Source organism: Marmota marmota, unplaced genomic scaffold, assembly GCF_001458135.2.
Source record: "Marmota marmota marmota unplaced genomic scaffold, marMar, whole genome shotgun sequence".
Taxonomy (NCBI): Eukaryota; Metazoa; Chordata; class Mammalia; order Rodentia; family Sciuridae; genus Marmota; species Marmota marmota.
This window is the reverse complement of record NW_025999900.1, coordinates 54927628-54940430: the sequence shown is the minus strand read 5'-3', so window position 1 is coordinate 54940430 and position 12803 is coordinate 54927628. Positions and strand designations below refer to the sequence as shown.

Below are 12803 nucleotides of genomic sequence, written 5' to 3'. Positions count from 1 at the left end.
ACTTTGACTCTTGGCTGTGAGAGGCGCTGGACCCAGCGTGGCTAATCTTTAGTTAAGCACTTTATCTTCTCCAGGGCTAGATCAGCCAAAACTGGTGGCTGCAGTCCTTGACTGGGACCAGTGGGGGGTCTTGGTTGCTGAGGCTCACACGGAACCAGCAGACAGGACTCCTCACCCAACACCAGTGGCCAGCAGAGCTGGGGGGCGGGGGGCAGCTGGATAACTTTTGGTCGTGGCTTGTTTTCAGGCTGAGCAGGATTGCACTTGAAACCTAGCGTATCCACAAGCCTTGTAGCCACGCTCCCTGTTGATGTTCATGTCCCCACTGAGCACAGAAGGAATGGGGTCATCTTCCTGAGGACTGCATGCTCAAACACTCGGTCAAAGGACACCACGGTGGCCACGGTTTACCTGCAAGCTGAGTTTGGGGGAGGACAATGTGCTAATCCCAGGAAAAGAAGTCCTTCAACAGGTAGTCCAAGGTGCACAGGAGAGCGGCTCCAGTGTCTGTCTCCAAAAGCCTGACAGGGGTTTCTAACCCAGGCTTAAGGCAAGGGGGGCTGAGCCTGTGAGGCCCAGAGAGAGCCCCCGTTCAGGCAAGGGGAAGCTATTCATAAGACCAGACACAAAGAAATGACAGCTTTTTCTTAAAGGGAAAAAGCCCTGGAGGGTGGGTAGTGGAAGCATCTGATGTTGGCCATTCTGCCTCCTGTCCTCCAGGTCTCCCTCTCTGACTTCAGGAGTCGTGTTCAGGCAGGACCGATTTCCTGACTTAGCTCCACAACCCTCTACAAACCACCCACACCCACTCCTGAATTTCCATCAAAATGGAAAACCATGAGAAAGAGAGTCCTCACGGAGAAGATTCTTCCTGGTAGGGTTTCTGTCTGTGGGCCAATTTAGGTCCCTCCTGGCCCACAGAGCGAGAGCAGCATGGTCTCCTGATTCTTTCCACCCTTCCCCAGGGAGGTGCTCTTGTTCCCCATTTCCCGGATGAGAACACTGAGGTTTCAAATGGTGAAATAACTTGCCCCAGCTCATACAGTAAGAATGATACAGCCAGGGCATCTGACTGCAGGTTGCATGCTGGCAGCTTGGGTGCCATATTGGATTTCCCTAAGAAAACAGGCTGAGCTATCCGGCAGCTAAAGCTGAGCTAAACCTCAATGGTTTGATCCAGGAGTGAACCAGAATGGCTGCACACCCCTTTACAGGAACTGCGTGATGGTGTCTGGAAACAAGGGACCAATGGATAATGTGCATAAGTCATTCTGAAGGAGAGATGGGAGAACCATTGGGTCTGAAGAAGAGACTGGGGCCAGGCATGTCGCTCAGGGGTAGAATGCTTGCATAGAATGCGTGAGGCCCTGGTTTCCATCTTTAGTACCATAAAAAAATTAAATAAATCAACAAAAATATATTTATTTAAAAGAAGAAAAGAGGCTATTGCAGTGTTGATTATTAACTAGCAGTTTCTAAAGGGCGAGTTGTAGACTTGAATTATGCAACTTTACGTGATTAGAGGACAGGCATGACCCCAGGGTGAGTTTGAGTTGTTAGTAATGGCAATAACATTTAGGTCCCATTTTGTGAGAACCTGCTGGAAACCAGGCAACTCCTGTAGGACGTTTCCCTTACTTTATCCCCACATTTCCCCAAACCCTGGAAGGTGGTGTTTGTGAGTCGGCTTTTGCAGATAATAAAGCAAGGCTCAATCCCATTTTTCGTCTATTCATTCCAAAGCTACAGAGCACCTACTATGTTCCAGACATTGTTCTCATTGCTGGGGACGCCATGGGGCATAAGGTAAATGAGGTCTCTATTTTCTGGCATTTATACCAGGTACCAGTGGCCTGCCAGAGGCTGGGATGCCCATTTAAATTAGGAGAATGGAAAGCACTGGACCCATGACATAGTATGACAGCCTTGAACCTGCAGGGCACAAAGCCTCTTTAGTGGTTAGGATTTAATCAGGCATGTCACTATAGAGATTTGGATCCTTTAAGGGGGTTTCATTATTTCTTAGTATTTGTTGAAGGGATGATTATAGCAGAAGATCCAGAATGGGGCAGCTTGGGATTTGAAAATTGAAGTTTTAAGACTCAGCTGACTTGGGAACAGGCTGCAGAGGCTGGACTGTCTTCTGGATATCCTGGTGGTCTGGGCTCCTTGCTGTCCTTCCCTACACCCACTCATCCCCTACCCCAAGCCCCAGGAGAGGTAGAACTCGCTGTGGGTCCCTCTCACACAGCTGCCCTTCCTCCGGCCCCACACTCAGCCTCACCCCACAGTGGACTTGTGAGACATCAGCCTGCTCTTTGGAGGTAGCTTAACATCTCTGCCCTGCCCTTTAGATGGTGGTAGCCCCTGCCCTGTGACCCCAGCCCAACTCGTCCTCGAGTGACAAACCTTCAGCTCTCCAGGTGACAGCCTCTGACATCGGCTGTGCTTCCGGCTGCATCAGAACCCTTTTCTCTCTCTGCTCCATTGACTCTGCACTGACTTCGGATGATACTAGTGGGTCTTTCTTCAATTCTTGCTTCTCCAACCTCCTGACCTCAGGCCCTGCCTCGCCCTCCAGTATTGCAGCAGCATCGGGAGGCCTCCCTTCAAGATTTGATCTCCCTGATGAGAAACCTGGAACCCTTGCCCCTGCTGACACCACTGACTCACTCACTGTCCTGCATTCTGACCATGACACAGGATGCCTCAAGCACAAAATATTTTTAGTGTGGGGTATTTGGAGCGTTGGGATTTTGAGCCATTTATCAATGGAATTCCTGGAATTACATTCACAGGCCACAAACAGGACTCTCTAGAAGATATAAAACCAAACCCCAATTCCTTCTCCAGGAGACGATAAGGGCAAAGAATTCCCTTGGGCCAGGAATGGGGTTTCTGGATAAATAAACTGTGGGAAGATGGAGAAGTTCATTTTTTCCTTTATTGTTCAATATTAAAAAAAATAATAATATTAAAAGCTGGCTACAGTGGTACATGCTTGTAAACTTGTGACTCCAGGAGGCTGAAGCAGGAGGATCACAAATTTGAGGTCAGCCTCAAAAACTTAGTGAGATCCACAGCAACTTAGCAAGACCTGTCTCAAAATTTAAAAGGACTGGGGATGTAGCTCAGTGGTCAAGGACCTCTGAGTTCAATCCTCCCCAAATAAAGAAATGTTAAAATAATAATATTAAAATCCCAGACAATGTAGAAGGACTTATGATGGAAAAAACGGTCCTTTTTTTTTTTTTTTTGAGTACCAGGGATTGAACTCAGGGGCACTCGGCCACTGAGCCACATCCCCAGACCGATTTTGTATTTTATTTAGAGACAGGGTCTCACTGAGTTGCTTAGTGCCTCTCTTTTGCTGAGGCTGGCTTTGAACTTGCGATCCTCCTGCCTCACCCTCCTGAGCCACTGGGATGACAGGCATGTGCCACCACACCTGGCTAACTGATCCCTTTTTGAGAGACAGGGAGCTCCTTCTGGTTTTCTGCTATTACAATGCTAAAATAATCCTTTGGACATATGTATTTTTGCCCTTCTGTGTCTTTGTCAGCTTGCACCCAAGCCACTAAGACAAACAAAACACCATAAACAACACAAAAATACATACATAATACCAAAATTCTGTAGACCCGGTGGCTTAGACAAATGTCCCACCTCCAAATGCCAACACACTGGGGGGCTAGGGCTTCACTTAGGAATTTTGGGGGACCCAGACTGTTCACTGAGTAGGTCTGTAAGGGATATGGCTGGATGAAAGCTAGTGGGCATTTTAAGTTTTAATAAATATGGCCAAATATGTCTCTGAAAATGATGAGACTCACTAAATACTCCCATCAGTACCGAACAAGAGTGCCTCTTTACATCTTTACCCACTCTGGGTTTTACCCATCTTTTAAATCTTGCTGCTAAGTATTTTTTTTAATATTTATTTTTTAGTTTTTTAGGGGGACACAGTATCTTTATTTTATTTTTATGTGGTGATGAGGCTTGAACCCAGTGCCTCATGCATGCTGAGTGAGCACTCTACCACTGAGCCACGACCTCAGGCCTGTTGCTAAGTATTTTTAAACAGACAACATTATATTGTATCTGGTACAATTTAAGTCCATTTAAAAACATTTGTTAGAGGGCTGGGGATATAGCTCAGTTGGTAGAGTGCTTGCTTTGCAAGCACAAAGCCCTGGGTTCAATCCCCAGTACCCCCCCCCACACACACACACACAAATTGTTAGCTGGATGTGGTGGTGCACGCCTGTAATTCCAGCAGCTGGAGGGGAGGCTGTGCCAGGCAGGAGGATTATGGGTTCAAAGCCAGCCTCAGCAATTCAGCAAGACCCTAAGCACCTCAGCAAGACACTGTCACTAAATAAAATATAAAAAATGGCTGGGCTGGGGATGTGGCTCAGTGGTTGAATGCCCCTGGGTCAATCCCCAGTCCAAAAAAAACGCCCCCCCCAAAAAAAATAATGTTTGTTACCTCAGCCAGGCATGGTGGTTCATACCTATAATCCCAGTCTTAGGAGGCTGAGGCAGGAAGATCACGAGTTCAAGTTCAGTCTCAGCAACTTAGTGAGCAGCTGTCTCAAAAAAATGTGAGGCAGGGCTCTGGATGTAGCTGGGTGATAAGAGTGCCCTGGGTTCCATCCACTGTACTTAAAAAAAAGTTTGTTATCGCTTATCCCTGGTGCAAAGAGTCTCAAGGTGTGACAGTTGCATTTTAGATAGGCATTGCTGAAAACCATTTTTTTAAAAAGTATTTGTGGGGATTTTTGAAACCCGAAACTATAGTCAGCCTTTTCCCATTGTTTTCCTGTTGGAGAGGTTTGTTTCCGTGCACACAGGCCATTCGATGTGGGTGCATCGGTCTCCGTGAGGGGAACAGCTGAATCTAAGGACCATCTTCCTGGGAGCCAGGTGAGGACACTTCCTGAAGCTGGCTGACGGCAGCTCAGCTCCCTTCCAAACAGGCTTCCCCAGCAGGCTGGAGAAGGCACATTTCCTCACCCAGATGGCCGACCAACCTGGCCACCTGGCATCCGTGCTGCTCCTGCGAGGGCGTGATGGTCTCCGTGGTGCTTGTTCCTGCCCCCCCTGGAATGCCGGAGACAGGGAGGTGGCCGGGGAGGGAGGCTTTCCGCTGCCATTCCATGCAGGTGTGAGTCAAGCCAACGTGGACAGTCCATCTTCCCTTGGAAGGTCATCCATAGGGGGTGTCCACGGTTTCAAAACAAAATTAGGAAGAAGCAAGATCGTCTCTAGGGAAGACGGGCAGTGGCCTCCTTTTTCTGAGTGTCCTTGGCCTGGCCCCTCGGCCTTTTTTTCCTTCCTGCCCGTTTTGGACACAATGTACACTAACCCTAGTGCCAAGGCTAAGATCCTGGGGCCCAGGGTCTGGGGATGTGGCTCAAGCAGTAGCGCGCTCGCCTGGCATGCGTGCGGCCCGGGTTCGATCCTCAGCACCACATACAAACAAAGATGTTGTGTCCGCCGAAAAACTAAAAAATAAATATTAAAAAATTTAAAAAAAAAAAGGTCTGGGGCCCAGAGCTCCCTGCTGGGCTAGGAAATGACCCTGGCCCAGTCATTTATACACTAAAATGAATGGATGAGGCAGGATCACAAATTCAAGGTCAGCAGCTTAGGAAGATCCCATCTCAAAAAAAAAAAAAAAAAAAACATTGAGGAGGAGGGGCTTGGGATATAGCTCAGTGGTAAAATGCCCTCAGTACCACCCCAGTACTGAAGTAAAACAAAACAAAACAAAAGCTCTTTTTATTTAAACCATATAATATACACATAGAAGCCTTCAAATTTTTTCAAGTAGGTAGTGAGTCAATATAGTCAAAGATAAAAAAGTGAATCTGAAGTGTCAGACAGGCAGGCAGGGGTGATGAAGACCTAACACATGGGACTGTCACCCTCGAGCTACAGGACGTCTACAGAATGAACAGAGACCTGGCGGGATCCCATTCATCCCAACCATTTCACTGGCTGACATCTGCAAGGTGACAAGTTACTGACAGGTAACACGAAGAACTGAAAACATATCAATCCAAAGGCCAGCCCAGGGAGAGCTTGGTTAAATTTTAACATGGTCCGAAAGCTCTGTTTCCAGAATTGTTGACCAAGGGGCAGTATGCTGGTGGCCCAGGGCCCTGGTTTGAGGAATTACATTTCCTGACAATCAGGCAAGATATTCGGAGCGTCGTGTTACCAGACCATCTCTGCCTTGGCTGGTGTAACTCCTTACCATCGATGCCATCCCAGGCTGGGCTGATGGCAGAGCACTGCCTAACTTAATCCATGTGGCCGCCATCTACATCCTTGCATCAGTAGCCAAATGACAGGCGGCTAGGAGAGGAGCCTGGTATCAGTCAGTTACACACTAGTGTGAATGTAAGACACTGGTTTGTTTGTAGTCTACCAGTATGTACCTGATGTGGAGTCTTCAATCCACACTGGCTCGTCTTTCTTCCTCTCCCAGTCATTGCTGATCACTGTAAGATTTTTGCTTGCAGAATCCTGAACTCTTCACTTGAAAAGAAACCTGGGGATTCATCCAGTGCTTCCCCACAGAGTGCAGATGGGGAAACTGAGACTGTCATTCTTGAAACCAATGGTGGGAGGATGGTCCCTTCCCGCTATGCAATTTTTGGTATATTTAGGAAGCAAAGGTTAGCACTGGAGTACTTATCTGGTGCAACTCGTGTTCATGAGTTTAATAGACAAACCATGGAAAGTTATATCTGCTCAAGACACAGGGAACAAAGTTTTAAGAAGATAGAGAATATTATTTCCTGAGCCGGAAAGAACTTTAGAGAAAAGCTGGATTTCTCCTTTGTGGGCAAATGAAGACACTGACGTCCATAGTGGTTCCAGTCCTAAGACAGGCTTCTGGTGGGTCAGGTCAGGCTCCAGGGGATTATTTAAGTTCAGCAAAGAAAGCTGACCAAACCTGGTGGGAAGAGGAAGCGTCCACAGCTGAGTCTATCAGGGAACTGTTGAGGGTGGGAGCAGACTCTGGTGACTGTCCTGGCACAGGGGTCTCTTTGTTGCAGTCCCTTGGCTCTGAAATGCAGGAGTGGGGAGTGTGAGGAGCCCCCAGGTGACTCCATGGCCCAGCCTGGGTCCAACATGATTGTCCCCCAAAATAAGAAAGGGGAGTAGGTGGGGGACAACGGCTCTGCTCCCATGCAACAAGCAGATCCCCCTATTGAGGTAGCACGTTAGGGCTTAGGAACAAGGGGTACAGCCAGTGTCTGTGTTTACAGGGATGCCCTGTGTCATTCTGCTGCTGTGTCCTTGCTAAACCCCACACTTCCACCCCTGTCCCCATGGTCTACTCCCCATAAGTCATCTGACCTTTAGGCCAACAGTTAGGCCAACTGGGTGTCTCTAGTGGGCGGGCTTTCTGTCTCTCCCCAAGAGGCTGCCCGAGGGGAGCTAGCTCCCCTTAGCTGCTGAAGACGGCAGCAGTCCTGGGCAAGGCTGTCCGGCCCCGTGGTGAGTCGGTGAGTTGTGTGCATATGGGGCCGGGGATCTGGCAACCTGTCCACCCGCCACTCCAAAGGAGAATTCACAATTCCCTATCAACTGGCCTCCTGCCCCCACAAACGAGGCAACTCCAAATGTCACCTTGGCATTTTCTTCTCAGATAAATTCCATCTTGTTCATATCACAAGAGAAACGAGAAACATGGACATCGGGACTTCTGTGTTTGTTTCTCAATCCTCTGGTTGACTTGCTGGTGAAATGTTGAACTGTTTCATTCTTTATATGGATAAATGTGAACACGGGGCTTGAGATTTTTATCTGTCAAGTGCCGGAGAATTGGGGTTTATTTGGAGTCGTGGGAAATAATTTGGACTTAATATGCGTATGAGCATGTCTAAGTATCTATAGGAAAAAGTCAAAAGGTAAAGAATGGCTAATATTAGGGGCTGGGGTTGTGGCTTAATGGTAGAGCGCTTGCCTAGCATGTGTAAGGCACTGGGTTCAAGTCTCAGCACCACATATAAATAAATAAATAAAATAAAGATCCATCAACAACTAATAAATATATTTTTAAAAAAGAATGGCTAATATTAATTGATTTTGAAGAGCAATATAGATTTTTTTTTCCCCCAAATCACAGAGGGTTCCAGGTGCGATGGCACACACCTGTAATCCTGGTGATTTGGGAGCCTGAGGCTGGAGAATTGCAAGTTTGAGGCTAGTCTCAGCCTCTTCGTGAGATCCTCCTCAAAATAAAAAATCCAAAGGGCTGGGGATGAGGCTCAGTGTTACAGTGCCCCTGGGTTCCGTTCCCAGTACCATTTTCTCAAAGCAATCATGGATGGTTCAAAATGTTAGGAGACATTCTGGTAACATTGCCATCAGATGATTTGGCCGGAAGACCTGTGTCAAATCCATGGGGCAGGAGCTGGAGTTGTGGCTCAGTGGTAGAGCGTTCACCTAGCATGGTTGAGGCCCTGGGTTCGATCCTCAGCACCACATTAAAAATAAATAAATAAAATATATTGTGTCCACCTATAATGAAAAGGTAAATATTAAAAATAAAATTTTAAAAAAATCCATGGGGCAGGAAAGCAGAAGTCCTAACAAAGGAGTACAATGAATTTAGGCAAGGGCTTTGCCTCATGAAGCACATGAAAGTTCCTTGTACAGTTCTTGTGAAACCCAAGACAGAGATGCAGAAATCACCCCCATTTTGAAGATTGAGAAATGAAAACACAGAAGACAACCCTGACACAGTAATTTTAGGTCAGAGGTGGGTTTTAAATCCAGAGTTTGTTCCTTCCGTCCTCCTTTCTTTCTTTTCTTTTCTTTCTTTTTATTTTCAGTTGTTGATAGAACTTTATTTTTATTTACTTGTATTCGATGCTGAGAATCAAACCCAGGGCCTAGCACATGCTCCACCACGAGCCACAACCCCAGCCCCCTTTCCTTCTTTCTTAAATAGACATCCTGAAGAAAGATTGACTCCTTTACTTGGTTTTATTTTTTTTTATTTTTTTATTTTTTAATTTTTATTGTTGGTTGTTCGAAACATTACATAGTTCTTGATATACCATATTTCGCACTTTGATTCAAGTGGGTTATGAACTCCCATTTTTACCCCGTATACAGATTGCAGAATCACATCAGTTACACATCCATTGATTTACATATTGCCATACTAGTGTCTGTTGTATCCTGCTGCCTTTCCTATCCTCTACTATCCCCCCTCCCCTCCCCTCTTCTCTCTCTACCCCCTCTACTGTAATTCATTTCTCCCCCTTGTATTATTTTTCCCTTTCCCCTCACTTCCTCTTGTATGTAATTTTGTAAAACCCTGAGGGTCTCCTTCCATTTCCATGCAATTTCCCTTCTCTCTCCCTTTCCCTCCCACCTCTCATCCCTGTTTAATGTTAATCTTCTTCTCACGCTCTTCGTCCCTACTCTGTTCTTAGTTACTCTCCTTATATCAAAGGAGACATTTGGCATTTGTTTTTTAGGGATTGGCTAGCTTCACTTAGCATAATCTGCTCTAATGCCATCCATTTCCCTGCAAATTCTATGATTTTGTCATTTTTTAATGCAGAGTAATACTCCATTGTATATAAATGCCACATTTTTTTTTTATCCATTCGTCTATTGAAGGGCATCTAGGTTGGTTCCACAGTCTTGCTATTGTGAATTGTGCTGCTATGAACATCGATGTAGCAGTGTCCCTGTAGCATGCTCTTTTTAGGCCTTTAGGGAATAGACCGAGAAGGGGAATAGCTGGGTCAAATGGTGGTTCCATTCCCAGCTTTCCAAGAAATCTCCATACTGCTTTCCAAATTGGCTGCACCAATTTGCAGTCCCACCAGCAATGTATTTGGGGATTGAACAGAGGGCCTCATGCATGCCCTCTACCACTGAGCTACATGCCCAGCCTGAATCCAGTTTCTTATGGAGAGAATACAAATGATTTTTCTTTTTCTTTCTTTCTTTCTTTCTTTTTTTTTTCTCTGTCTGATGAGGCTTTGATGAGGAGCCAGTGATTTCCCTGGGCAGTCAGCTCTGTGCCTTGTGGGAGGAGATGAGGGAGAAGGCCCTGGCTGGGGGTGATCAAGCTCATCATCGTATCATGAATGTTGGGGTACAGCATGGTGGGCTACCAGACAGGGGCTGTATGGATGCTGTTCCTGCTGCTCCCCAGTAGACCCAGGCCATAGAGAGGGCATGAACTCAGAATTTTCTGGATCAGGACCTACACAACTCATCTACATTTTCACAAATGACCTTGACTTTCAGGGGGAAAACCATACACTCCCATTCAAGTATTCATTGGGAATTCACTCCCTGATTGGGGGTTAGGAAGAATAAATTTCTTTCTAAGAAGCAAATAGGAAAAGTGTGTTTTTAAAGTGAATGTTGTATCTTTAACATGTGTGTGTATAAAAAAAGACATCTAGAAACCACTATGAATGCTTACGTTTAACTGCAGATATTTATAGAGAAGTCAAGCAAAACAGACTTGGTGCCAGAGAGGCAGATTTGGTGTGGGCCATTGTGTACACAGAAAGATTGGCTTTTCTTTGCTGGGCCCCGGGGATCCTGCTAGTCTCCCTGGGCATGGCATGGCCTGAGTTTCCCAGCCTTATATACCTGTGGCTGGGGAGGAGTTGATAATTTTCCTTGTGGCGCTATTAGGCCACACACTTGCTCCTAAGACTGGCAAAAGTTCAGAGATGCACTTTCTGTGCCTGCGGGTATCAGAGTGAACTTCAAGTCTAGCCCTCCATTCTTCATTAAAATACCTACTAAAGATTCCACAGTTTCCCCTTGAATTCACAGGCCCACCTCGATGGAGGAACTCTATGCTTTTTGCTCTCGTAAATCACGGATGGAGGATGTAAATGAGGATTGCCTTTCAGAAGAGCAATTTGGCATCAGATACCCAAGGCCTTGCTGTATAAATACTCTTTGACCTAGCAATTCCTCTTTTAGGAATTGGTTTTAAGGAATCGAAGAACTGTACAAGATGCAGGTATACAGCTGGGCAGCAGACATTGTTCATAGTAACTGAAAATAACCTAAATATTAAAAAGGAGAGTGGCTAAGAGGTCAGGTGGAACAATTATTCACTCTATAATTAATTGAGTGCTAGACACATAGAAGGTGGGAAGTATATAGTGACCACCAGGCCAATAAGGTCTCGGCCTACCTGGAGCTCGAAATTCTGTTGTGAAAACAGATTTCATACAATATGAAGTAGAAAAAAAAAAAAAAGCAAGAGTACAAAGTGTGTTTTCAGTGCAAGCCTGTAAGGGTAAAAGAAATTGAAGTTAAAGCGTAAAAGTTAAAGGGTAAAAGACTGGGTGTTGTAAAGTTTCTAAGCTGCAAGGTCTGAGTTAAAATGTAAAGGATTAGGTATTGTTAGGTATCTATGCTACCTGAAAAACCTGAAATTTCTGTAGCTGTTGAGACAATGCTTGGAACTGCCCAGTAAATATTTCCCCTGACTATTTGGATTGTTTAATAAGGGCTCTGTGTGGTCGCACGTAGGCATTGCAGGGCCTGGACCAATCAGTTTAAATGTAACCCCCTCCTTAGGAATGACCTATCACTCCAGCCTGACCTGTTCCCGCCAATGAATGAACCAATCATGTTTAGGAGTTGTTATTCAATTTTCCCGTGCCTAATGATGATTTGTTCTGATGTATACAAAGCCCTCCGCCCTCCCCAAAAAGTGTACTTAAGCAGTGCTCAGCCCCTGCTCGGGGCTCTGGGCTGCTTTCCCTTCTTGAGTGGGCACGAAGCCCCAGCATGCTGGTTCAATAAATCCCCCTTCTGCCAATTGCATGAGTGGTCACTTGGTGGTCTCTTTCTCCGACGTTTCACGGGACCCTTACAAGCCTATCATGATATATACATGGAAAAACTCAGGAAGAATTTGAATTTTTAGAGATACAGGAGCTTTGAGCAGTAGGACATATGCTTTTAATTCTCTTTGCATTTTTCTGTATTTTTTAGGTTTTCCACAGTGACCATTATAATTTTTGTAATTAAAAAAAAGTGATTTTTTTCTGTGTGTGTGTGCTGGAAATTTAACCCAGAGGCGCTTTACCACTGAGTTACATCACCATTTCTTCTTTGGTCTTGCTAAGTTGCTTAGGACCTTGCTAAGTTGTTGAGTCAGGCCTCCAACTTGGGATCCTCCTGCCTCAGTCTCCCGAGTCATTGGGATTACCGACACATGCCATTGTGTCCAGCTTTTTCTTTGGAAAGAGAAAAAGAATTCATGAGAAATAGGTTCTAGATCCAGCTGTTCCCTAATCTTGCAGCAAAGGCCTCTAATAAGTCAGAGGACCTCCTAGAATTTCTCTGAACAAGGAGGGGAGGCTTTAGGGCCTCTGGCACAGATCTCTGAAATCTCAAACTCTCTGTCCCTCTGAGAGCCTTGGGGACTGCTGTAGAGCCTAGGAGGCAGGAAAACAGCTCAGCTACCATGCCAAAGCCCCAGTCCCTGGACCCTTTTGGTCTCTAGGGCCCTGGTCCTTCAGAAATCAGGTGATATACCCAAAGGCGGAAATGAGTTTCTGTATTAGGTATATGATAATTAAGTTAAGGAAGTCCCTCCTGCCTAGCAAATAAAAACCAGTTGTGATAGGTTCTCCTGGACCAACTCAGCCAAGCCTCACTGTACTCTAAAGGAACAAAATGACTGCAGGCATTTTTTGTGATTAAGGCCCAGGACACCCTTCCATGGAAGTGCTCAGCAACCTCACTTTACAGGTAGGGAAGCTGAGCTCAGGTGGGAG

General features: G+C 45.9%; 1 protein-coding gene and 1 non-coding gene across 8 annotated transcripts in view; both read left to right on the top strand.

The window, feature by feature from the left end:
* Foxn3 (forkhead box N3) overlaps positions 1-12803 on the top strand; it is a 381661-nt gene that overhangs the window by 129780 nt on the left and 239078 nt on the right. The gene's annotated exons all lie outside the window — the stretch shown is intronic.
* Positions 4145-4217, top strand: Trnaa-ugc. Its single transcript has one exon. It is a non-coding gene; the product is annotated as a tRNA-Ala (tRNA).